Below are 24,799 nucleotides of genomic sequence, written 5' to 3' on the forward strand. Positions count from 1 at the left end.
GTCAGATTTCACAATACTATTATTTCCTATACTTTCTTTCTCAAAGAGGTTTTTGAGTGTCCTATCCAGAGGATAGGGGATAAGTATCAGATCACCTGGGGTCTGACTGCTAGGACCCCCCCATGATCTCCTGTATGGGACCATGGCTCTCCTCGTGTACAGAGTGGGGTTGACTCGCCCCCTCCATGCATTCTGTGGTGTCCCGGTACCGTATTGCATCCAGTACCTAGTGTAGAGGTCCCCAAAGTCAGAGTAACTATGTTCAGGTAGGGTTCCTCAGGTGAGACAGCCCCTAGTCGCCTCTCCTTAAGTCTAACTTTAATGTTGATGAATGTATATATTAATAATTATATCTATATTGTATAGAAATGTATAGTACTTACCTTGTTTAGCATCACAGGACCTTCGGTCATGTGACCAAGCTTGTAACCTCTATGGTATGTTGCAGGACCTTAGGAGGTCCTTGGGTACCCAGAAATCTCTGTAAAGGTGATTGACATCCGTTTGGACCAATTAGCTTTAGTCCAGCCCCTGCCCATATAAGGGAGCTGCGTCCAATTATCGCTCTCTTGGGTTGCTGCTCTCGTGGATGCCGGACTAAGAGGACGGTGTGCTGCGCAACTTTCAAAGAAACGCTAGGCCTCAAAACCTACGGCCTCAGCAGAACCAAAAATCGTGAGTCTTATACTAATTCCTGCTAATACTAGCCTGGCTACTGAACCGCAACTAATTCCCCTAAATCCAGTGGAACAGCGCAATATACTAGAGACTCTTAAAGCTAAAGTCCCAACCATTGTCAATCTCCAAAAGGAAGCTGTATTGATGAGAGACTGTTCTCTTAATGTTAATTAATTGTACAGAAAATCTTCAGTAAAGTTAACGCTGTTTGCAGAAGCTTTCCGGTTGTGGACAATCCATTATTACTCTCTACATAAACTCAGTATCAGCTACCTCCCTATCGTTCCTGGGAAGGGCGGCAATAGGAAAAGCTTTATTGGGGAGCCCTCACCCTGGCGTCACGAATAGCAGGGGTTAACAAGCACCCTTTAATACCAGCACAACTACACTCCTCATACCCTACACCCTCCAAGCTACCACAATTCTTTATAGGAGTGCCGGAGACAGCCAAGTATAGCACTTGTGTATCTCCGGCACTCCTATAGAGAATGCATGGAGGGGGCAAGTCAACCCACTCTTTGCACGAGAACGGGGGAAGGAAACCCCATTTGGAAACCTTTTTTTAGGGGGTGTGTACCTTCTACATTCAATCCCCCATTGCCTGCTGTCTCCAGTATAAACATTTTTTGTGAGAGTGTCTTGAGAGACATCAGAGCTTTGATGTATCCAAAAATGACCCCTCTGATATGAGATTTTGTGAAGGCATTTTGGTAAAGCCAAAGGACAAAGGGGGAAAATTTTGGTCTCCTTGCAAGGGAATATTATCTGGATGAACACAGAGAGACTGGGGGCCCGGCACTAGCAGGATTAGGGTATGCAGGCATGTGTCAGGGGTCGGACAAGGCGATCCTGAAAATAAATTGGTAGCGTCGGTGCTAAGACCAAACAGAGCATAAACAATTACAAGAAGAAAAGGACATGGGACTGCACTCACAATCCAAGGATTCTTTATTGATTGGCGAAGTCATAGGCGTGCATAACGGGGGAGGCAGGGGCTCTGGAACAGACTGTTTCACGCAAAGGCTGTGCTTCTTCTAGCCAGTATGCCTAGGGCATACCGGATAGAAGAAGCGCAGCCTTTGCGTGAAACAGTCTGTTCGGAAGCCCATGCCTCCCTCGTGAGGCACGCCTGTGACTTTGCCAATCAATAAAGAATCCTTGGATTGTGAGTGCAGTCCCATGTCCTTTTATTCTTGCAATTATCTGGATGAAGCTATGCAACAGCTGAACAATGCTGCAGTGTATCAACTCCTTTACAAAGGTCCAGAAAAGGGCCAAATCCCTACTAGGGCCAGGTGTATAAAAAGGTTTCATAACATCCAAGTTTGCTGAAAAACTTACCCAAAAGTATCACACAATCAAGATTCACAAATCGGTGGACCAATGCCCTGGTTGTCCCATTTTACAGTTGATAGCCAAGTCCTCTGTTGGAAGCTATCCCCTTGTAAGATACAAAGTATTTATTACCGATCTCAGAGGAGTTTAGGTGGCAGACTAACCTCTTGCTGACCAGCAACAATTTGGAGAGCCAGTACACCTGGGTGATCCCAGGCGAGAAGTTCATAAACTACATCTGTAATTGTTATCATTTGTACTAGGCCATAATAATTTTTAATCACATACACGATGCAATGTTACAACAGTCAGCTGGTACAGCGAATGGCATTTCAGTGGTCCCGACATTTGTAAACATTGGGGGGGGGGGGTTTCTTGAGGAAAAAAATATTTTTTTCAGCTCACAATCCATATGTCAGATTTATCCACCTTTACCTGCGCTTCGTAGACGACATACTGACAAGTCTGGTCAAGAACTGAGGAGCTCTTCCAAGAATTTGTACTGTATATGAATAAAAAGTAGATGACCATGACTTTCCTAGCAAGTTTGGGGGTCAGGAACTGGAATTTATGGATGTTCAGCAACCCGTTAGTCGGAATAGTCTTATCACAATGGAGAAACCTACTGCTACAAATTCCAGTTATCATCCCACACATGTAAAACATTCCTTGCCACATGGACAATTTATCCGCCTATGATTGATTATTAGCAAGAAAAAGATTTTTGAACAACAAGTGGTCCGTTGCGAACAGAAGGAGATCAGCATTAAACCTGAAGTAATTTTAGGACCACTTGACCACGGCAATCTAAGTTGCTTATTTTGGGCACAATGACCCTCATTTACTAAGAGTGTAGGGTTGTATACGTTGTAGGATTAAAAATCCATGTGTTTTTTTTACTCATTTATTCATAATTAAGTGTGTTTGTGTGGGTTTTTGGTGGAATTTCGGCACATGTTGAATTTTTGGCACGCGTGGGGAAAAATGAAAATTCTATAAAAAATGATTGATTAAACAAACAATATAACTACGGAACCAAGCACAATCACTCAGAAAACACAACATTCCAAAGAGCCAATAATAAAGGGATTAGGTCATGTGGTGTTGCAGGGTTATTTTCAGACTATCTATTCAGTGTCAGCAATTTATCTGCTAGAATTTGCCTCTTTATTTCAGTAGGAAACCTTAAGGGCTCGTTAACACTGCGGAATCTCCGCTCGCTGAATTCAGCGAGCGGAGATTCCGCCTGGCCGAATACTTCGGCGCTAGGGCCGCGGGGCACTGAGCCGTCACCATTGACAACTATGGTCAGCTCGCAGATTCCGCACAAAGAATGAACATGTTCTTTCTTTACGAAGAACACTTTCAGCGGCGGAAACTAATGTTAAAGTTCACACCGCGGAATTGCGCCCGCGGAATTCCGCAGCAATTCCGTAGTGTGAACGTACCCTAAAAAGTACCTGTCATATCACAGATAAAAAATAATGCTTCTATATGTTCCTCACTAGAGCATGCCGATTCTTTACGTTCTAGCTTTTGCATTTGGTTCACAAATCCCTCTGTTCTTCTGCTCACTCATTCTGACTTCCACTGCTCAGGAAGGGGCATGTCTGAGGCAAGCACTGAGCCCGCCCTCACTCACCATGCACTCACTTCCTCCTTGAGTCTGTTGTGTTTGGTCTCCTCATCCAATCACTGCAGGCTGCTCTGTAATCCCCTCCTCTCTTTTTTCACGTTGCAGTCTGATAGGACAGGAGTGAGCACAGAGAAGTGCTAGTCCCGCCTTCACTGCCTGGACTTTGTCTGAGCCTGTGCTTCAGCTGGGACAAAGATGAAGCCAAGATGTTTTGCCGAGATGCACAAAATATGAAAAGATTTTGATTCTGACAGTGCCCATTTAATCCTGGATGATGCTTTGCATTGACACTTACGGATTGGTGAGGCACATCAGCTTTAAAAGGGGTACTCCGCTGCTCAGCGTTTGGAACAAAATGTTCAGAATGCTTCGAGCCGGCGCTGGGGCTCGTGACGTCACGGCCCTGCCCCCTTAATGCAAGTATATGGGAGGGGGTGTGACGGCCGTCACACCCCCTCCCATAGACTTGCATTAAGGGGGCAGGACGAGACGTCACCAGGGGGCAGGGCAGTGATGTCACGAGCCCCCGGCGCCGGCTCTAAGCGTTCAGAACATTTTGTTCCAAAGGCTGAGCTGTGGAGCACCCCTTTAATGTGGAGAGTATGGCAGGGTGCCCCGGCTGCCACTCACGGACAGGAATTTGTACTTGGAAAAAAGTTTGTAAATGATTCCTAATGAACAATGATGTCTATTGATCAGGGAACATAGAAACTGGAGGCACCACCCTACAGTGTTATCCTACATCGTGTATGGTTCAGTAATTCTATAAGTGCTGTTTACTGAAGAAGAACTAACTGGGATTTGTTTACCAGTACTTTTTATTTTCATGCTCTACATATAGAGGACAATGGGAGGACAATGGCTCAGTATACAAATAAACAAATCCTCAAATAAACCTGATGGGTAATTTCTGCAAGAGATGAAAAGAAGCCGAGCTGACAACAGGTTCTCCCGACTCCACCATCAACATGTACGCTCATGTACATGTACGCGCATGTTTATTTCATTGTGGGATAGCTTGACATCTGTCAACGAAGGACAGTTAAAGGGGAACTCCGGTGGAAAACATTTTTTTTTTAAATCAACTGGTGCCAGAAAGTTATAAAAATTTGTAAATTACTTCTTTTTAAAAATCTTAATCCTTCCAGTACTTCTCAGCTGCTGTATACTACAGAGAAAGTCCTTTTCCTTTTGAATTTCTTTTCAGTCTGACCGCAGTGCTCTCTGCTGACACCTCTGTCCATGTCAGGAACTGTCCAGAGCAGGAGAGATTTGCTATTGGGATTTGCTCCTGCAGGAGCACCAGTTGATTTAAAAAAAAATATATATATGTTTTCCAGTGGAGTACCCCTTTAACCCTTCAAGTACTTATAAGCTGCTGTATGCTCCATAGGAAGTTTTTTGAATTTTTTTTTTCTGTCTGACCACAGTGCTCTCTGTCAGGAACTGTCCAGGAGGAGGAGAGGTTTGCTATGGGGATTTGCTCCTGCTCTGGACAGTTCCTGACATGGACAGAGGTGTCAGCAGGGAGCAACTTCCTCTGGAGCATACAGAAAAGAACTTCCTCTGGAGCATACAGCAGCTGATAAGTACTGGAAGGATTAAGATTTTTAAATAGAAGTAATTGACAAATCTGTTTGACTTTCTGGCACCAGTTGATTTGAAAAAAAAAAAAAATAGTTTTTCACCGGAGTACCCCATTAAGAAGTAACCCAGGACTGGAAAACGTATCCCCTATACTCAGGATAGGGGATAAGTTTCAGATAGCGGAGGGTCTGACCACTTTGACCCCCCCGTGATCTCCCGTACGGGGCCCCGGCAGTTCGCGGGATGCGGGCATGTTCACCACCGCACAAAGCAGCGGCTAACAATCCCCCTCAATACAACTCAAATCTCTGGCTCTGCCATAGCGCTGTAACCTTTATATGACTTATGTAACATGTGTAATACAGCCCATTTAGTTGTCTCCGGCTTCCTGACAACCTCTGGTGGCCTCTAGTAGGCTGGTGGGGTCGAAGAGACTCATTCCATAGCAGTGGTCTCAAACTGTGGCCCTCCAGATGTTGCAAAACATCAACTCTCAGTATGCCCGGACAGCCAACGGCTGTCCGGGCATGCTGGGAGTTGAAGTTTTGCAACATCTGGAGCGCTACAGTTTGAGGCCACCGCACAAAAGGATGAGATGAGAATAAAACCTTAATTTACCTTTCAGGGACAGTGTGGATCATCTCGAGGAGGCAGAAAGGCCTTTCGCTGAAAAATAAATGGATGTTTGGGCATACTGGGAGTTGAAGTTTTGCAACATCTCGAGGGCCACAGTTTGAGACCACCGCACAAAGGGATGAGATGAGAGAAAAGCCTTAATTTACCTTTCAAGGACAGTGTGGAACTTCTGAAGGAGGCAGAAAGGCCTTTCGCTGAAAAATAAACTGCTGTCTGGGCATGCTGGTAGTTGAAGTTTTGCAACATCTGGAGGGCCACAGTTTGAGACCCCAGCACAAAGGGATGAGATAAGAGGGAATCCTTAATTTACCTTTCAAGAACAGTGTGGATCCTCTGGAGGAAGCAGAAAGGCCTTTGGCTGAATGGGCAAGCAGGGAGTTGTAGTTTTGCTATATCTGGAGGGCCACAGTTTGAGACCACTGATCTAGACATTAGTGCAGGTCCCAGAGGTGGGACCAACATGGAATGGGCAACAGCAGGTGATGTGGATGACACATCTCTCTGTATATATGATCATGTACATGACTGTATATATGACTGAATGCGGCTATAATTGAGTAATCGTCAATGATTTGTTGTCATTAGTGTCTGATCTTCAGATCTTTCCTGGGTTACATTAGTCATAGTTCTTGGAACTTTCAGCTAGGACTATACAGACTGGGATCGGTTTTTAGACATAATAAGTCTCAGAAAATTTAGGGTATGCTCATAGATGCTCCATGTCACAACAGGTACTTCTGGGTATGAAAACCGATTACGTAAGTAACTTCTTATACCATTATTAAGATTTTTCACCGCAACAAATAATAGATGCTTCTGCAATATCCGAAGTTGGAGCATGTCTTAAAGGAGCACTCCGGCCCCAAGACATCTTATCCCCTATCCAAAGGATAGGGGATAAGATGTCTTATCGCGGGGGTGCCGCCGCTGGGGACCCCCGCAATCTAGCATGCAGCACCCATCTGTAAGTCCTGCAGCACCCACCTGTCCAGCGCTGGAGGTTCGCGGTCTTTTGCCTTCCGACCACGGGGACCCCCGTGCGGGGGTCCCCAGCGGTGGGACCCTCGCGATCAGATGTCTTATCCCCTATCCTTTGGATAGGGGATAAGATGTCTTGGGGCCGGAATACCCCTTTAAGCCACCCATACATATTAGATAGATGACGGCCACACTCTCATATGGATAGCAACTATCTCCTCAGATCACGCCAAACGACCAAGCATGCATGAGTGTTCAATGCGGAGAGGGGAGTAAGCCACCGCCAGACACCACTGATGGCAGCTTATCTCACCAAGGACTAAAGGAGCGAGCATGTTGGATTTATCTCTACCCCGACATGATGTCAGGAGAGAGTCGGGAGTCTACCATACACATTAGGTAATCATGTGGTGTCCCGGTACCGTATTACATACGTTACCTTGTGGTGAGGTCCCCAAAGTCAGAGTCCCTAGGAACAGTGGGGGTCCTCTTCCTTAGCTAGCCCCTCGTCACACCTCAGTTAGCTATAATTAATGTAAATACAAATGTAAAGATGTATATTTAATATTCTTACCTTGTTTGCGTCGCAGGACCTGCGGGTCATGTGACCGAGTTGCAGAACTCTATGGTTTTTGCTAAAGGACCTTTGGTGGTTTTGGACATGTGATCACCCACAATCCATTGTAACGGTGAGAGACAACTGATTGGACCAATCCAAAATGGCCAGCCCCTGCCCATATAAGGGAGCTGCGCCATCTTGATGGCTCTCTTTTTCCTGCGCTGCCAAGCAAGCAGCATCATTGCTCTTGGGTTGCTGATTCTAGACGAGGTAGGACCTCCGCAGCTTACAAGACAAATTACTAGGCCTAAGCCTGCGCTAGAGAGGGATAGTTCATACAATTCCCTGCTACCTCAGCAAGATCTCCGGACCTAATCAAACCCCTAAATCTGGCGGATCTATGCAAATACAATCCTCTAAAACTAAAGAGAACTTTCCGGTCCTAAGCATCTGTCAATCACTGCTGTGCTGTTTCAATAGACTCTGTTATCTGGACTGTTACTGTTATTGCAAATACCGAAAATCTTCAGTAAAGATTCCGCAAGTTTTAAGTTCAGCACTGCTGTGGACAATCTGTTTATTTCACACTCACCTATTGCTCTTGGGAAGGGTGGCGATAGGCCCAGCATCACCACAGAGTTTTAACCCTCACCCTGGCGTCACGAGTGACAAGGGTTAACAGCGCCCTTTATAATACTTAACAGCAACACCCCAACTACCCAACACCCCCACAAGGCTTTAGTCCCCAAGTCTACCACAATCATATGGAGGGAGATTTAGCAAAACCTGTCCAGAGGAACAGTTGCTGAGTTGCCCATAGCAACCAATCAGATCGCTTCTTTCATTTTGAAAAGGCTTTTGAAAAATGAAAGAAGCGATCTGATTGGTTGTTATGGGCAACTCAGCAGCTTTTCCCCTGGACAAGTTTCTATAAATCTCCCCCATGGTCCTTTCATCTAGGCCTGGTGAAGTAAAAGTCAATCATAGTTCACTTGGTATAAAATGTGAATGTTAACGTAAAAACTATAAAACTTAAAGTAATATTAGGACACTTAGGTTAAACAAACTAGATAAGAGAACGTTTCCCCAAACGTTGTGGTCAGGCTTAGCACTAAAAAACTGATCCTTGAGTATCTGATGTGTGGTATGGGGTGTGATGCAGGGCAGATGGAATTACCCTAGGGGCAGATGGCATTAACCCCTTGTATTCGTGATGCCAGAGCGTGGTTTATCCTCAATACCACAGGTATTCCGCTGGATCCTGGGCTAGGCACGGGGGCAATAATGACTCCGAGGCCAAGTTACGGATAACGGTAGCTTTACTGAGGGTCGATGGGTGGAAAAGTCTATACAGTTCAGCCAGGACCACGGAGGTGACCAGTGACTCAGAGACCTCAAAGGGGTACTCCGCTGCTCAGAGTTTGGAACAAACTGTTTCGAACGCTGGGGCCGGCAGCTCGTGACATCATAGCCCCGCTGTCACGTCCCCTCCCATAGACTTGCATTGAGGGGGCGGGGCATGATTTCATGAGGGGGTGGGGCTATGACGTCACAAGCTGCCGGTGCCGGCTCCAGCATTCGGAGCAGTTTGTTCCAAGTGATGAGCAGCGGAGTACCCCTTTAAGGGCTTGCTGGGGCTTGTAATAGATGGGGTCAATTTAATGAAGGCCACATTGACTTGACTTGTGACTGATGACTGTGACTTGTAGCTGCTTGTGGCTGCAGACTGATACAGTCACTGATACCTCCTTAGTAACAATCACATGACAACTCACATGGTAAACAGTCTTAAAGTGACAACTCTTTCTCCACACATTACACAGTATAATACATAATAAACATATTTACATGGGGGACAGATGCAAGGGAGTGAAGGGAGGCTGCCTGACAGGACAGGGTACAGGGTAACAACTCCCGTACTGGGCCACCACAAACGTATGGGAACCCAGACTAAGGATACAATGCATTGTTGTAAATTGGCACTCTTTAATACATTAGACAATGTATTACAAGAGGTACTGCAGCCAGGTAACTGATCGCAGGGGGTTAAATCGCTGGGGCCCCCCAGCGATCTCCTGTACGGGACCCCATCCCAGTTAGTCAGGAGCACGTGTTGCCTACCTCTAGACTGCACGAGCTCCATTGAAATGAATGGACGGCGTATTGTTTTATATTTCCCCTAAATGTCCTCGGCCTTCCCAAGCAAGAGACTTTTTTTTTGTAGCCGCTTTGCATTCTGGATGATCGATAGTCCTACACATAGGACACCCCTAAAAGTGTATGTAAAAATTGGCTTACTAAACCAGACAACCCCTTTAAATGTGATGAGCACAATATACATTAGATACAGGGATCAAAACCTAGAGCCCTTCTGTATTCAGTACAAGTTACATGTTCTACCCGAATGTCTCCCTATTGATTTATGTCCTCTCTGGAAGATCCTAAGATTTAATCCTTTGTCGTTCCATCCAGGCAGCCCAATTCCTATGTATTTACTGGCTCCAGGAATGCCTTCCTACACATACCTGGGCATGGCATCACACATTGTATTAATAGCTTCACGCTGGTTCACATTACGCTTTTTTTTTCTCTCCAGATTACAGGATAAAAATAATTATATTGCTATTAGCCTCCAGCTCCCTTACTCAACCAGTTTTTCCACTTATTGTAATTTATCATTTTAAATAAATATATACGGTAGATTAGAAACCATTAACCAATGCATGGAATCAATAGAATCATACAGTAATTACCATTTTTTTTTAAACTCAGATTAATTTCTGAGAGGGGGGTTGAGGCACAAGACGCTTTGATGGTTACATTTCATATTAATGTGTACCTGTCATTTAAAAAATAAAATAAATGTAACATGTCACAGAGACTTGTCAAACGTTTTGATCAGTCAGGTCATTGGACGGTCCCATAGCCTTATAATGACAGAGATCTCTGTAAGATGGGGAGTAAAGCACGCTACCTCGAACTTCTCCCCACTTGTTCTCCTGATCAGTAAAGGTCTTAGCACTGAGCCCAGACGAATAAAAACTTGTGTACACTTTAATGTGAACTGTAACCATCAAGCATGTTGTGCTTCAATCACTTCTCACAAATTGATCTGAATTAAATCAATTAAATATGTAAATTACAGTATTGTTCTGTTGAGTCTATGCATTGGTTAGATATTTTCTATCTATATACCGTATATATGTGTAATAGGCTGGGGTAATGGCGTGTATGTAGACTATGGGAGAAGTGACCTGGGTAAATATTCGTCATGCCAGGAGTGTTAACCACCACATTACAAGGATAAAGTGGTTGCCAGTGCCAAGCATTGGGTAAGGAATACCACAAATGCAAGGTAAGGGAAACCCTTTTGAACTTTACTTTAAGAATCACAGACAGGTGATACAACAGGTACAGTTCAGTTTAGTGTGATTTACGCTGAAGATAGCAGTAGGGAACCACAGTTGATTTCTTGGCACTTTGGGACTTTTAGTCCTTTCAACTAAGATATGACTTGAACTTGACGTGGGCAGACTTGACTGAGCTAGCCCCGGCTTGATTAGACTGACTGACTGAGACTTGACTGTGGTAGACTTGACATCAAATAGGAGGTAGCTGCCGTCGGCCTAAACTTTCACACACAGGGTTTCACCACCAGGGAAGACTTATTTGGATCAGAGCTGCTGGAGGCTTTCACTCGTGTTATTCTTTGGTTGCTATGGGGCTTGTCGGCTCTCTTGGCAATTCTCCCCAAAGCTGACTTGTTTGACCTTGACGTGGACAGACTTGACTGATGGACGACCTGGTCGGCGGGATCCGTGTGCGGGTGGACAACCACTCTGGAAAAGGTAGACTTAGAAGAAAGACATGGAACCTGCCCTTATTAGAGGTATTGGGCAGGTATACCACAGAGATGCTTCCCAAAGCTCTGACTGGATCCTAGACACTACTCACTAACTAACTCCTTCTCGTCTAGACAGAGTAGGGCAGGAGGCCCTGATTGGCCAAAGTGCTCATGTGATTCCCCATGCATCCTCCTTCAGAGATACTCTAATCTGTTTACGTGACAGAGAAAATACACATTCATTAAACAATGGAAAATACCTACCAAATAAATCACCATATCACATAACATTTAAACCTGGAGATGTAGGCCGGAGCAGACACAATAAAGTGACATCCACCTGACAGGACAGGTGGATGTGTGTGTTCCGTACCAGGACACCACATATGTATTAATAGCTAAACAAAAATGCAGATAATAATAAGTGGAAAAATTGGATGACTGTCATGTGTTTTTTTTTTTTTTTTAAATGACAAGTACACTTTAAAGTGGATGTTGGATCAGAAAATATTCTCCAGACTTGGCGCTTCTTGGCGCTCCAATTAAAACAATGGCCCTCATTTACCATTGCAAACCCGACATGTTTTGTCGTGTTGTGCGCCAGATTCTTTCGCATTGCACCAGAAATTCTGTCTGCGCCAGATTGTGTGCCAAAATTTGCACCAGAATTGAAAAAACACAGACTAACTCTCCATTTTGCTAAGAAAACCCCAAGAAAAGGGGGCGTGGCCTCCAAAAAGGGGCATGTTCCCGACATTTTCACAAAAACCCAACATATTTACTAAGGTTTCCACATAAAATATGGTGGATTTGAGCTGAGGAAAACCCTACAGATCAGAACATGTGTAAAAAAAAAAAGCAAAGTGTAGGGAAAGTGGAAAATGAGCTCGGACTGAGCTCTTTCTCAAGACGTTTAAAGGCACAGCAAGCTTGGTGGTTACAGTACACTATAGGTGGCGTTATTAGGCTTGATGGTTGCTGGTCACTCTTGCTGGTATCAAGACCCTAGGTAGGCCTTCAATATTAGATCGGGGAGGGTACCAATCTTTACACCCAATGCGAGTGTTGCAGCCCCTTTAACCTTTACTCCTGCTTATCCTTGTGTCCCATACTATTTGTAGGTACAAAAAACTGCACCTTTGCCCCATTTGAAGACTATTCCATAAATTGGACAAATAGTGTGTGAGTTTGTACTGATTTGCATCAAAATGTGACATTTCTAGACAGTTTAATGGGCTGGGTCTTAAAATGGCTCACAATTCCAGGGAAACCTCATTGATGACCTATCCATAGGACAGACCATCAACAGCTTATCAGTGGGGTGCCAACACCCGATGCCTCAGGCGATCACCTGGATTTCAACTGTAAATCTATGATATAGGGGAGGCAAGCAGCTGCCAGACACCTTTGTCACTACTTATCTTAAAGGAAACAAACTTTTGCAGCCTATAGCCCCCCAACAAAAAAAATCTTCAGGGTAGGGTTTGGCAGATCTATAGAAATTTAGATAATAAATATCTAATGTCTACGAGGTATGTTTGGGTGGTGTAGCTGCATACTGGTTTGGTGAGATTTCAGACCTATGCGGTGCTCATAAAGGTTTGGGATGGCCTATCAGGGTTGTGAGTAAACACATCCATCAAGCTTAGAGAGTTATAAATCGGCCTGTAAAATCTCGAAAGCAACGCTAGACTAATCCAGAACTGGATGATTCTTATTCTAACCTATACTTAGACATATTTTAGTTGGTGATTCTGTATTATATTAACCCTCATTGAGATAAGTGGTTATAAAGCCCCATTGTAGGAAACAAATAGAGACCTCAGGCCCAAGCACAATACGTACCTGTGTTGTACAATTGCATGCCAAGTATTGCAGGTCTTCTCCCTTAGAAGAACTGCTCACAGGGTTAAATGCAGGGACACTTAGAATCACATGAAGTACAGAAAAATCAAAAATATAGACCCATAGGACTCCATGTGCTGCTCTACAGATTCCAAGGCTAGGTTGTGTGAATAAACCTTTACAAAATTTTTTGCATCGACACGAATCAACCAAACCTGTTCAAGTGGTTATCCAGTGTTTTCTAAGAAAAATGGAAAAAAACATACTTCCCTAGACCTGGTCCCCCGCAGCTCCCATTCATCTCTGTCCGGTTCCCCTGATCTCTTGTCTTCCTGCTTCCGTGATGACCTGCCCATCAAGCCAATCACCGGCCAAGAGGGTCACCGATACATCCTGTAACAAGTGCTTGTGGAAGCTGGAAGAAGAAAAAAGATCGGGGAACCAGATGGGTTTATGTGTTAGGGAATTGGGTGAAAAAGCTGTTGGTTGAGAACAATTTTATGTGCCGACTTAAAGAAAACTCCAGCCAAAACTAACTTATCCCCTATCAAGAGGATAGGGGGTTAGAAGCTGATCGCAGGAGGTACGACCGCTGGGACCCTCCCAGGATCTCCGGAACGGGACTCAGCTCTCAGTGAGAAGTGTGTGCTGCAGATAGCACACGCACCATTAATTTCTATGGGAGAAGAGAAGTACAGCACTCGGGCTACATCGGCGCTCCCATAAAAAAATCAATGGAGGGCATGCCGTCTACCGGTAGATGCCCCTGACTGACAGCTAGCGGTCGGATCCCCCGAAGTCAGCTACTTATCCCCTATCCTGTGGATAAGTGATTAGTTAGTTTTGGTTGGACTTCTCCTTTAAGGATGACCATACATAGCAAGATATATCCTGTGATTTCTGGGTTCTCAGATGTCCCCCAGTACAAGTGCTGTTACTGGAAAGTGAGATCCTCTTCTTTTGTCTCCAGGTAATTGTCCAACATGCTGCATGTCTGATCCATACCAGAAGAACGCTTAAAGGGGTACCCCTGCCCTAAGACATCTTATCCCCTATCCAAAGGATAGGAGATAAGATGCCTGATCGCGGGGGTCCCGCCGCTGGGGAACCCCGCTATCGCGCATGCAGCGCTGCAGCCTTGGAGTCTGCCGGGTCACGACTACAGGGCCGGAATGACGTCACGCCCCGCCCCCGCAATCCTTTGAATAGGGGATAAGATGTCTTAGGGCCGGAGTACCCCTTTAAAAGACTCTGCACCGCTGACTAAGAGCTATACCAAAGAAGACATCAAAGGGTAATATAAGTGCAACTCTCTAATACACTTTCATTAGCTTAATCAGTCCCTAAACAAGCAGCAGAAATCGCACACCCCTCCACGCCGAATGTACAGTCATAAGCTGCATGTATAGTTGTCAGGCGAACAAATTCTTCCAACATAAACATGGAAATTTGCATGTATTCTAAATTGGCAGAGGAGAAAAGTCCCTGCCAGAGATGTCTGCAAACACCATATCTCCTCAAGAACAAAAGAATTGGGACTGTTGAAATACAACATCAGGCGTCAGGGAAGAGTCAGGGATGAGCAACCATTAGCTTTAAAGGGGTTATTGAACCAAAGGTGACTTTAGTACTTACCTACCAGGCAGTAATGGACATGTTTAGGAAGTATCCGTGCTTGTCTTGGGGCTAATTAGCTATGTTGTGAGTCCACCATAACGCTGATTTCTTTTTGCAAAATGGCTATTTCCTGTTTGAGTTTCCTCCCTCCAACTACAAGTCCCAGGATCCCGTTTGAAAGTATGAGGTCACATTTCTCCCTGCCACACATCAGCCACCCCACCCATTGCAGCACATCTAGGCTCCCTTCCAGGCTTCCCTTCCTGCACCCCTGTGGAGAATGATCTCCTTCCCATCCAGTAGTTTTTCTACCTATTGAAGCAGACAGGCTCCCTTTCAACACCTGACTAATGTCCCAGGGTGCACTGCAACTTGGGAAAAGCAACTTGGGAAAAGCCAACAACTCATTTTGTATGCGGCTAAAAACTGAACATCAGAGCAAAGATCACATAAGAATTGTGAGACCACCATCACACACAGGTAAAGGAAAGACAATAAATGGAAGGTAAGGGGGCCCTGAAGATTTTAGATGGAGCCAGGAGCTACAAGTTATAACCTATGGTGAAAACCACCATAAAGCAGAAAAAGTAAGAGGCCCCCAAAAACAGCACGTTAAACAATCTCTCCTCACTAACTTTGTAAAGACAAGCCTAAGTGTCTCAAGTGTGCCATGAGTTTGCCATCTGTCATGTCAGTGATCAGGCCCAGGATCAGCCTATTACTATGAACTACAGTTTGAAACGCGTCGGTTTTTCACTCTGAATGAGGCCCAGTTGGCTTTGCCTGCACATTACATGCTGGGTCCTGTCACACATGTAACTATGTCACATTAGACATAGTGAACGGCTAACCATATAATGTGTATAGTGGCCTCCCCACTTCTCCCGGAAAGTAGATGTCAAAGGGGAGAAGGATTGGGCATGTTGGATTTCACCTGCCCTATGCTTCTGTTCTCTCGGATATAAGCCTTCAAGGAGTCTGGCAACAGCTTAGGTCCTCCTTAGGACAAGTCATACTCTTTGCCGTCTTCTCCATTCGCTGAATGTATAGACAGTGCCCTACTCATAACAACGACATCGGATCAATGCGCCTCTTCTCTGTGGTTACATGTAGAGCCCTGCATCCGGATTGGGATCCTGTGTGTCCCGCAGAACCGAATAAGAAACATACAGTCGTGGGTGGTCATGAGGTTGTTGCGGGCAGGAGTGGCTGGTCACAGAACATACATTGGGCCCCACAAAATCCTGAGCAGTCTTACAAACCTCTGAAATGCCACAGGGGGCTGATGAAACGGCACAAGGGGGTGATGGAACCACACAAGGGGGTGATGAAACTGCACAAGGGGTAATGAAATGGCATAAGGGGTAAAGAAATGGCACAAGGGGTAATAAAATGGCACATGGGGCACTTGTAAAAGCTGTGACAAAACGTTGGCGGGAGCAGGCGTGATTGGACACATGTTGCGGAGCAGGCAGTAATGGTCAGAAATCTAGTAGGAGATGGCGGTAATGGTCAGAAATCCAGCAGGAGTGGGTGGAAGTGGGATTAAAGGGGTACTCCGCCCCTAGACATCATATCCCCAATCCAAAGGATAGGGGATAAGATGTCTGATTGCGGGGGTCCCACCGCTGGGAACCCCTGCCATCTCGGTTGCGGCAACCCAGGCATCCGGTGCACGGAACGAACTTCAATGCGGGTGGAGGCTTGTGACGTCACAGTCACCCCCTGTCCATGAAGTCATGGCCACGCCCCCTCAATGCAGTCACGCCCCCTCCCGTAGATTTGCATTGTGGGGGGGGGGGGCGTGGCCGTGACGTCACGAGCCTCTTGCGTGGCACCCGATACTCTATCGCGGGGGTCCCTTTGAATAGGGCATAAGATGTCTAGGGGTGTAGTACCCCTTTAAGAAATCAGTCCCATGCAAGGCTCTAGTTCCATGATCCAGTGGTGATTATTATATCCGTTTCACCCAAACTGGGGAGACCCATCCACATCCCACCCCCAGCTATTTCTTCAAAACAGCTTCTCCCTGTAATATATTCACTATACAGGTTTTTTTTTAGGCGTAATACCCCATAAATCACTTGATTGTCCTATTAATGGTTTATGGATGTAATTACTGTATTATGTAATGACACCTTTCTTCTTTCCTTCCTCTCATCCTCTCAGTATGAGAAATCTACATTCTTATACATGGCGTCTAGTGCTGCTGGTAGGACAATGAGTAATGTGAACTTAAATGCATTATGCAGGATTGTATTACACATTCTCATGTGATGTGCGCTCTCATTTCATGCCCCACCGATGTCAAGTGCACACAAAAGAGACAGCTTCTAAAAAGTGATGCCAGAAGAGGTGCGCAAGAGTTATTACATTATACCCTACACATTTATATAGGACAAGCCCTCAATTTGTATATCACAAACAGTGTATATGACCCCTTCATCACCAAAAATGATTGTAGACCCTAGATTAGGGCCCTTAAAATGTAGACACAAAACTAGTACACTCCCTGGGGGAGATTTATCGAAACCTGTCCAGAGGAAAAGTTGCTAAGTTGCTCATAGCAACCAATCAGATGGCTTCTTTCATTTTTAAGAGGCCTTTTCAGAAATGAAAGAATAGATCTGATTGGTTGCTATGGGCAACTCAGCAACTTTTCCCCCCAAGTATGTATATGTATATGTTCTAAAAAATAACCCAAACATTGGGGGAGATTTAAGAAGCTCCATCTTATCATAAGGTTATCTTTGTTTCCTACCTGTTGATAGCCAAAGGCTGTCGGGGTATGCTGGGAGTTGTAGTTTTGCAACAGCTGGAGGCACACAGATTGAGAAACATTGCCCCATGTGAACTTAACATGTAAAATATATATATATATATATATATATATATATATATATATATATATATATATATACAGTGATCCGTCAACTTACAATGGCTTCAACATACAATAGTTTCAACATATATTGTCTTTTCTGGACCACTGTAACTTGTAACCAGACTCAACATACAATGTACAGACAGTCCAGATCTGTGAAAAATGTCAATGGCTGGAAGAACTGACCAATCAGAATGGACATTTACTGGTAAAACCCCTGTATTACTGAAGTGTATGCACTGACTGGCTGTCTGCTAGCGCCCCCTACAGTACAGGGAGGTATTACATGTTCTGTACTCTTTACCTGTATTACTGAAGTGCATGCACTGACTGGTGTCTGGTAGCGCCCCCTACAGTACAGGGCGGTATTACATGTTCTGTACTCTTTACCTGTGCCAGGGTTAGCTGCTCCTTTGGACACCAGGCGAGGGCGGCTCCATGTTACTTTTTTAGGACATTGTGTACTGTACAGGACCCTGAAGAAGCTCCTGTCCTCTACATAGACAGTGATTACAGCTCCCAGCAGATCTTTCTTACTTTTATATGTAAGGATTTGCTTTATCTTTATTAGCTATCAACTTATTTTTCTTTAATCCTCACTTTTTCCTATTTTTGGATGACATTCTGGTGGCTTCAGAACCAATTACCAGGTTTCCATAGAGTTCTGGTCTCAACATACAATGGTCGTCCTGGAACCAATTAATACTGTAACTTGAGGGACCACTGTATATATATATATATATATATATATATATATATATATATATATATATATATATATATGTGTGTGTGTGTGTGTGTGGTGAACCACGGTGATGGTGGGACCATGGAGTGTAGCGGTGTAGGTGGATGGGGCAGATGGTATAAACCCCAGGAGCAAGGTGTTATTAACCCCTTATTTTCGTGACGCCAGAGTGGTTTTTGGGTATCGGGAGCCACTCAAACGATATCTCCACTATCCCAATGTCTAGGCAGTCAAATGAGAGTCCACGACCAGGTTATGGTTTAACAGAGGCTTTACTGAGGTCAGACAGTTGTTATAGTCTCTACAGCTCAGCCAGAATCCCAGAGAGGTGGCCAGGAACACAGAAGGACTTCGCAGCTTTCTGGGACCAATTATACTTGTAATAGACTTTAGGCTTGACTGGACTGTAGGTAGTGACAGCAGACATAGACTTGACTTACTGGAAGCGACTGTAGATTTGAGGCCTTCCAGGTAAAAGGACACTTTGGATCCATCGCAGGTGGATCTGGATACTCCTCTTGGACGACTGCTCCCTTGACACTGGGAGGTAGAAGACCAAAGGGATCTGCGTCCCAATCTTCAGAGGGAAAATAAGCAAATGGAATCTGGGTAGGATTCTTTGGCCTGGTGACAGCTGCTACCCATTCCCCTTGCAGGCTCTGCACCGGGGTGTATTCCACAATTTCCTCGCTCTTTAGAGAATGCTTTTCTGGGGGGAAGATAGTCCCTCTGTACGGCCCTCCTGTTTACTAGGAGCATGCCCCCCGTGGTCACAGTCCAAGAGGGTGCCAAATTCCTGTACTCACCTTCTTGGGGATGGTCTAGTCTGCGGATATATAAGTCCTCTAGTTGCTTAGTGTCCTTTAGTTGCTGCTGCCGCACTTCAAATGGCAACTAATTAGGCCCCTGTCTTTGAAGCCTTTGTGCCGTCAGTTCCTCCACGTTGGCGGCCACTTCTGTGTCTTTTTTAGCCCTTTCGGACTGGGCCGGACGAACTGGGGGAAGGGGCTTCCCGGGCAAGGGAAGTAGATGCTCCCGCATGTATTGGATCAATTCCGGCTCGTCGCCAAACAACCACTTAGGGAGTGGTGGTGACCGGGGACATGCTGGGGGTTGTTGGCCCTTGGGCCCTAACTCAGGGCTGGAGGTAGAGGAACCCCAGCTGCGATGATGAGGAGAACCCCAGAGAATGCCCAGGAACCCCAGCTGCGATGATGAGGAGACAGCCTCACGGGGCGAAGGCCCTCTCGATGCTTCCGGTGTACCCTCCACCGGGATTGCGGCCCACTCACAGTCGTCCTCGGGCAGAGACACCTTCAGGCAGGCGTCGTCGGCCTCGATGGAAAGTCGGTGCAGGTGTCCCGTCAGCTCTTGGAACATCTTCGCCACGGCCACCAGTTGATCCTCTGGCTCCATCTTGGGACTCTTTGTGCACGTGGATCGCTGTGACTCTGCCATCTTACTGCTCTCTGCTAGCACTTCCTGTAGACTGAAGAGGTCGAGCTCTGCGTTGCCTTTTATATCGGTCTTTAACAAGATGGCCGCTGGCCGGAAGGGGGGCATGGGACCGGAAGCGACTTAGCGGTGCATCCTCTGGCGGATGAGCCCCCCTGGGCGGACCTTTCAAGTTACACTTCGGACTGGACACTGCGACATGATCTCCACACCCAGGGGCGGGACGCTCGCTCTGTCGAGACTTCTTCACGCGCTTCTCGACCATCCGGTTAACCCTTGCAGGTACAACAGACATTTTGGCGTGCAACATGGCCTCCAGTCTGACTTTAACAGTGTCACAATAAAGACGCACTTCAATAACACAGTCCCGTACAATTTTCTGGCGCAAACTTGTTCGCAACTGCATGCGATTTTCTCTTGGACACAATTCAGACTGGGGGAGAGGACTTGCGGTATATTGCTTATGGCACACACCTGTATCTTGATAACGGTGACTTGACTTGGTGGTTAAGGCACACACCCGTATCCTGTTCGTGACGCCAAACTTGTGGTGAGCCACGGTGAATGGCGGGACCACGGGCTGTAGCGGTGTAGGTGGATGGGGCAGATGGTATTAACCCCAGGGGCAAGGTGTTATTAACCCCTAATATTCGTGACGCCAGAGTGGTTTTTGGGTATCGGGAACCACCCAAACGATATCTCCTCTATCCCAATGGATAGGCAGTGAAATGAGAGTCCACGACCAGGTTATGGTTTAACGGAGGCTTTACTGAGGTCAGACAGTTGTTATAGTCTCTACAGCTCCACCAGATTCCCAGGGAGGTGGCCAGGAACACAGAAGGACCTTGAAGCTTGCTGGAACCAATTATACTTGTAATAGACTTTAGATAATTGAATTTAGGCTTGACTGGACTGTAGGTAGTGACAGCAGACATAGACTTGACTTACTGGAAGTGACTATAGATTTGAGGCCTGGACACTAGCACTGAGACTGACTGTACCCCAGTAAGAGAGCCAAAAGAGACAGATTGCAGCACCTCCCTTCCTTATAAAGGGGGGCTGTACTAGAAGCCCATAGGTCAAGCTGTGTGTCATGTGTTAAGCTGGTGCTCTCTGAGTAACATGTGATAACATCACACAGGTCCTTTAGACAACTACAATAATCCTCCAAAGGTCCTTTATACTGTCTATACATTAGTATACTGACTATACATATAGTACAATAAATAACATTAAAGTAACAGCAGGGGAGACACTGCAGGAGAGCCCCCAGGTCACTGAGGAACTCAACCTGACAGGGCCTAAGGGTAGTGCAGGACCATGTCCTGTACTGGGACATTATATATATATATATATATATATATATATATATATATATATATACATACACACACATTTATTTATATATATGTGTGTGTGTGTGTGTGTGTGTGTGTGTGTGTGTGTGTGTGTGTGTAAGCCTCTCCTCTAATAAAAATGCTAATCAACTGTTTCCCCATAAAAAAGAAATACATTTTAAAATAAAACAAAAAACCTACATATCATATTTGATATCACTGCATGTGGAAATGTCTATACTAATATAAATCTAATGTTTATGATCACTCATGGTAAACGGCGTAAACGTAAAAAGAAAAAAAGCCAGAATAGCTTAAATTTGGTCACAGCATATATCACAAAAAATGAATAAAAAGCAATAAAAAACTACCATCAAAATAAAAATAGTCCCGATAAAAACTACAAATCACAGCACAATAAAAGACCCTAACACATCCCTGTATACGGAAAAAGGACAGAAAAGGATAATTTTAAGCACACTTATTTTCTTACAAAAATAAAAAAATTGTAAAATAAAACAAAATATTTATAAATTGGGTATCACTGTAATCGTATGGACCTACAGAATAAAAATAATGTGTCATTTATACAAAAAGTGCACTGTGCAGAAACAAACTCCCCCAAAATTTACTAAATGATGTTTGTTTTTTATTTTGCCCCCCCCCCCCAAAAAAAAAAATGTTTTGGGGGTTTCGCCGTTGACTTTGTGGTAGAATGAGTGATGTCTTTACAGTACAATTGGTGGCGCAAAAAACAAACCCTCATGGCTCTGTAGGTGAAAAATTAAGAGTATTATGGCTATTAGAAAAGGAGAAAGAAAAAATGAAACCACAAGGGGTTCATTTAAAAAAAAAGTTTTTAAAAACCTTATGGGAAAAACAAACAAACAAACAAACACTAATGGTGCTGTGAATAGGGAGTAGGACTACAAGTCTCAGCACTGCAGCCAGTTAGATCTCGTCAGTGCTCATGAGACAAGTTCACATTTCTACAGTGCGCCTCCATAAGACTACATTTCCAGGTGTGAGGTGCAAATCTGCGCCCCATGTAGACTTGCTTCTGCCCCTCCCTTCAGCTTTCCGAAGATTTCCGAAGCTAGAGCTGGGGGCGGGCAGAGCAAAGGCAGAGCAGGGGGAGAGAGGAGGTACACGCCCCCCTCATCTCCGCTGCTCTGCCTTCGGGGGACGCAGGTCTGCATGGGAGAAAGAATGTACACAGCTCCCTCATCTCCCCTCGCCCTGCTCTGCCTGTGTTATTTGAATGGGAGGATGAGAAAGTGCGTGGGCTGGGGATGTATAAACTGTAGGGGCTGGGGATTAAAGCTGGGGGTCATCTCTATGTGTGAAAGGGGGGGATAGGGAGACATACTTCACAGACTGGTGATTCCTATTAGTGTGCTGTTTATAACTCTGCACAGGCTGATTTATATTAGTGTGCTGTGTATAACACTGCACAGGCTGATTTATATTAGGGTGCTGTGTATAACACTGCACAGGCTGATTTATATTGGTGTGCTGTGTATAACACTGCACAGGCTGATTTATATTAGTGTGCTGTGTATAACTCTGCACAGGCTGATTTATATTAGTGTGCTGTGTATAACTCTGCACAGGCTGATTTATATTAGTGTGCTGTGTATAACACTGCACAGGCTGATTTATATTAGTGTGCTGTGTATAACTCTGCACAGGCTGATTTATATTAGTGTGCTGTGTAGAACACTGCACAGGCTGATTTATATTAGTGTGCTGTGTATAACTCTGCACAGGCTGATTTATATTGTTGTGCTGTGTATAACTCTGCACAGGCTGATTTATATTAGTGTGCTGTGTATAACTCTGCACAGGCTGATTTATATTAGTGTGCTGTGTATAACTCTGCACAGGCTGATTTATATTAGTGTGCTGTGTATAACTCTGCACAGACGGATTTATATTAGTGTGCTGTGTATAACGCAGGTTTCCTTGGGCTGCAAGGGGGAGGACAAACTGCACGGGCTGATTTCTGTTTTTTTTTTTTTGTATGGGGTGTTCATTAGCCCCATAAAGAGGACATACAAATGAATGGGGTTTGTACAGGACATGAACATCACTATATGAACCCTGTGCATTTCTATGTCAGCTTTCATACAGGCAAGCAGAAATGCTCGGGGTCCATACAGGGAAGCAGAAATACACTGGGTTCATACAGGGAAGCAGAAATGCACGGGGCTCATACAGGGACATAGAAATGAACGGAGTTCATAGAGGGAAGCAGAAATGCATGTGTACAGGGAAGCAGAGATGCACAGGGTTTGTACAGTGGTCTTTATATCAGCATTCATTGCACAGCAGCTTCGAGAGAAAATCATGTCAGGAGGGACGTACAGGAGAAATAACACTGTAGCATGTAAATTGTCATCCAGGGGAAATCGAGAAGGAGGAGAAAACGGATTTTGGCGGCGGCAGCCACATGAAATCTACACTTGCAGAATTCTGCGAGTGGAGTTTTAGATTGAATCAATAACCTGTCTAGGTCCAAAGATGTACAGGTACGCCCTTGCGTCCGGGGACTTAAGTGTTGTACAGGGTGTAATGCAAAGGGCAGATGGCATTAACCCCTTGCATTTGTGATGCCAGGGCGTGGTTTATCATCAATAACACCTGAAGGTATACCGTTGGATCCTGGGGTTGGATCCAACGCCAGTTACGGACAACGGTAGCTTTACTGAGATTAGACAGGTGGAAAAGTCTGTACAGTTCAGCCAAGGCCCAAGGAGGTGACCAGAGACTTCAGAGACCTTAAGGGCTTGCTGGGACTTGTAGTAGAGGTGGACAATTTAGAGCAGGTAACGTTGACTAGACAGATGACTTTGACTTGACTGACTGTGACTTACTTGCAGGTTTGTAGCTTGTGGCTGCAGACTGGACTTGAGGCTCCTATGACTCTGAACACACACTATGGCACGACTCGACTGGACCTCAGCAAAGAGAGAGAGAGCAGAGGCTCCACCCAGGACTTATAGGAGGGGAGGCTCTGGTGGGGTCCCATTGGTCACCTGGTCACTGATACCTCCTGGATAATAATCACATGACAAATCACATGGTAAACAGTCTTAAAGATATAACACTCTTACATATATAACATAGGGATTATATACAATTACAATAAACAGATGCAGGCGGGCCCAGGGGACACTGCAGGAGGCTGCCTGACAGGGCAGCAAGGGTACGGGCTACCACATAAGGATCAAGGGCATACCGGTACACCCACTGCATTTCCGTTCACCACCGGTAATCAGGCAGTGAACGTTCAGCAGGCATCCCGTACCAACGCCTGGGGGCTGTCTGGGCATGCTGGGAGTTGTATTTTTGCAAGATCTGGAGGGCTAAAGTTTAGAGACCACTGCATAGTGGACTCCTAACTGTGGCCCTGCAGATGTTGCCAGGCAACTACTCACCTCCTGGCTCCAATCACCAGCAGGATCGCCGCCCGCAATGGGTAAGGGACGCTCACATTACAGTTCCCCCGCTCTGCCTGTGCATTTCTCTGTCCCTGTATGCGCCCCGTGCATTTCTGTTTCCCTGTATGAAACCCGTACATTTCTATGTCCCTGTATGAACCCCGTGCATTTCTGCTTCCCTGTATGAACCCCGTGCATTTCTGCTTCCCTGTATGAACCC

General features: G+C 45.3%; 2 protein-coding genes across 3 annotated transcripts in view; one reads left to right on the forward strand and one right to left on the reverse strand.

The window, feature by feature from the left end:
- Positions 1 to 24,799, reverse strand: part of CAT (catalase) — a 70,570-nt gene that overhangs the window by 42,731 nt on the left and 3,040 nt on the right. The window contains exon 2 of one of the 2 annotated variants that reach the window (XM_056527678.1): positions 24,013 to 24,191. The gene's annotated coding sequence lies outside the window, so the exon portion shown is untranslated. Of the gene's footprint in view, positions 1 to 8,001; positions 8,150 to 24,012; positions 24,192 to 24,799 lie in introns of those variants that run through there. The other variant, XM_056527679.1, reaches the window with a different exon arrangement.
- Positions 1 to 24,799, forward strand: part of TFIP11 (tuftelin interacting protein 11) — a 75,978-nt gene that overhangs the window by 10,306 nt on the left and 40,873 nt on the right. The gene's annotated exons all lie outside the window — the stretch shown is intronic.

Source organism: Hyla sarda, chromosome 6, assembly GCF_029499605.1.
Source record: "Hyla sarda isolate aHylSar1 chromosome 6, aHylSar1.hap1, whole genome shotgun sequence".
NCBI lineage: Eukaryota > Metazoa > Chordata > Amphibia > Anura > Hylidae > Hyla > Hyla sarda.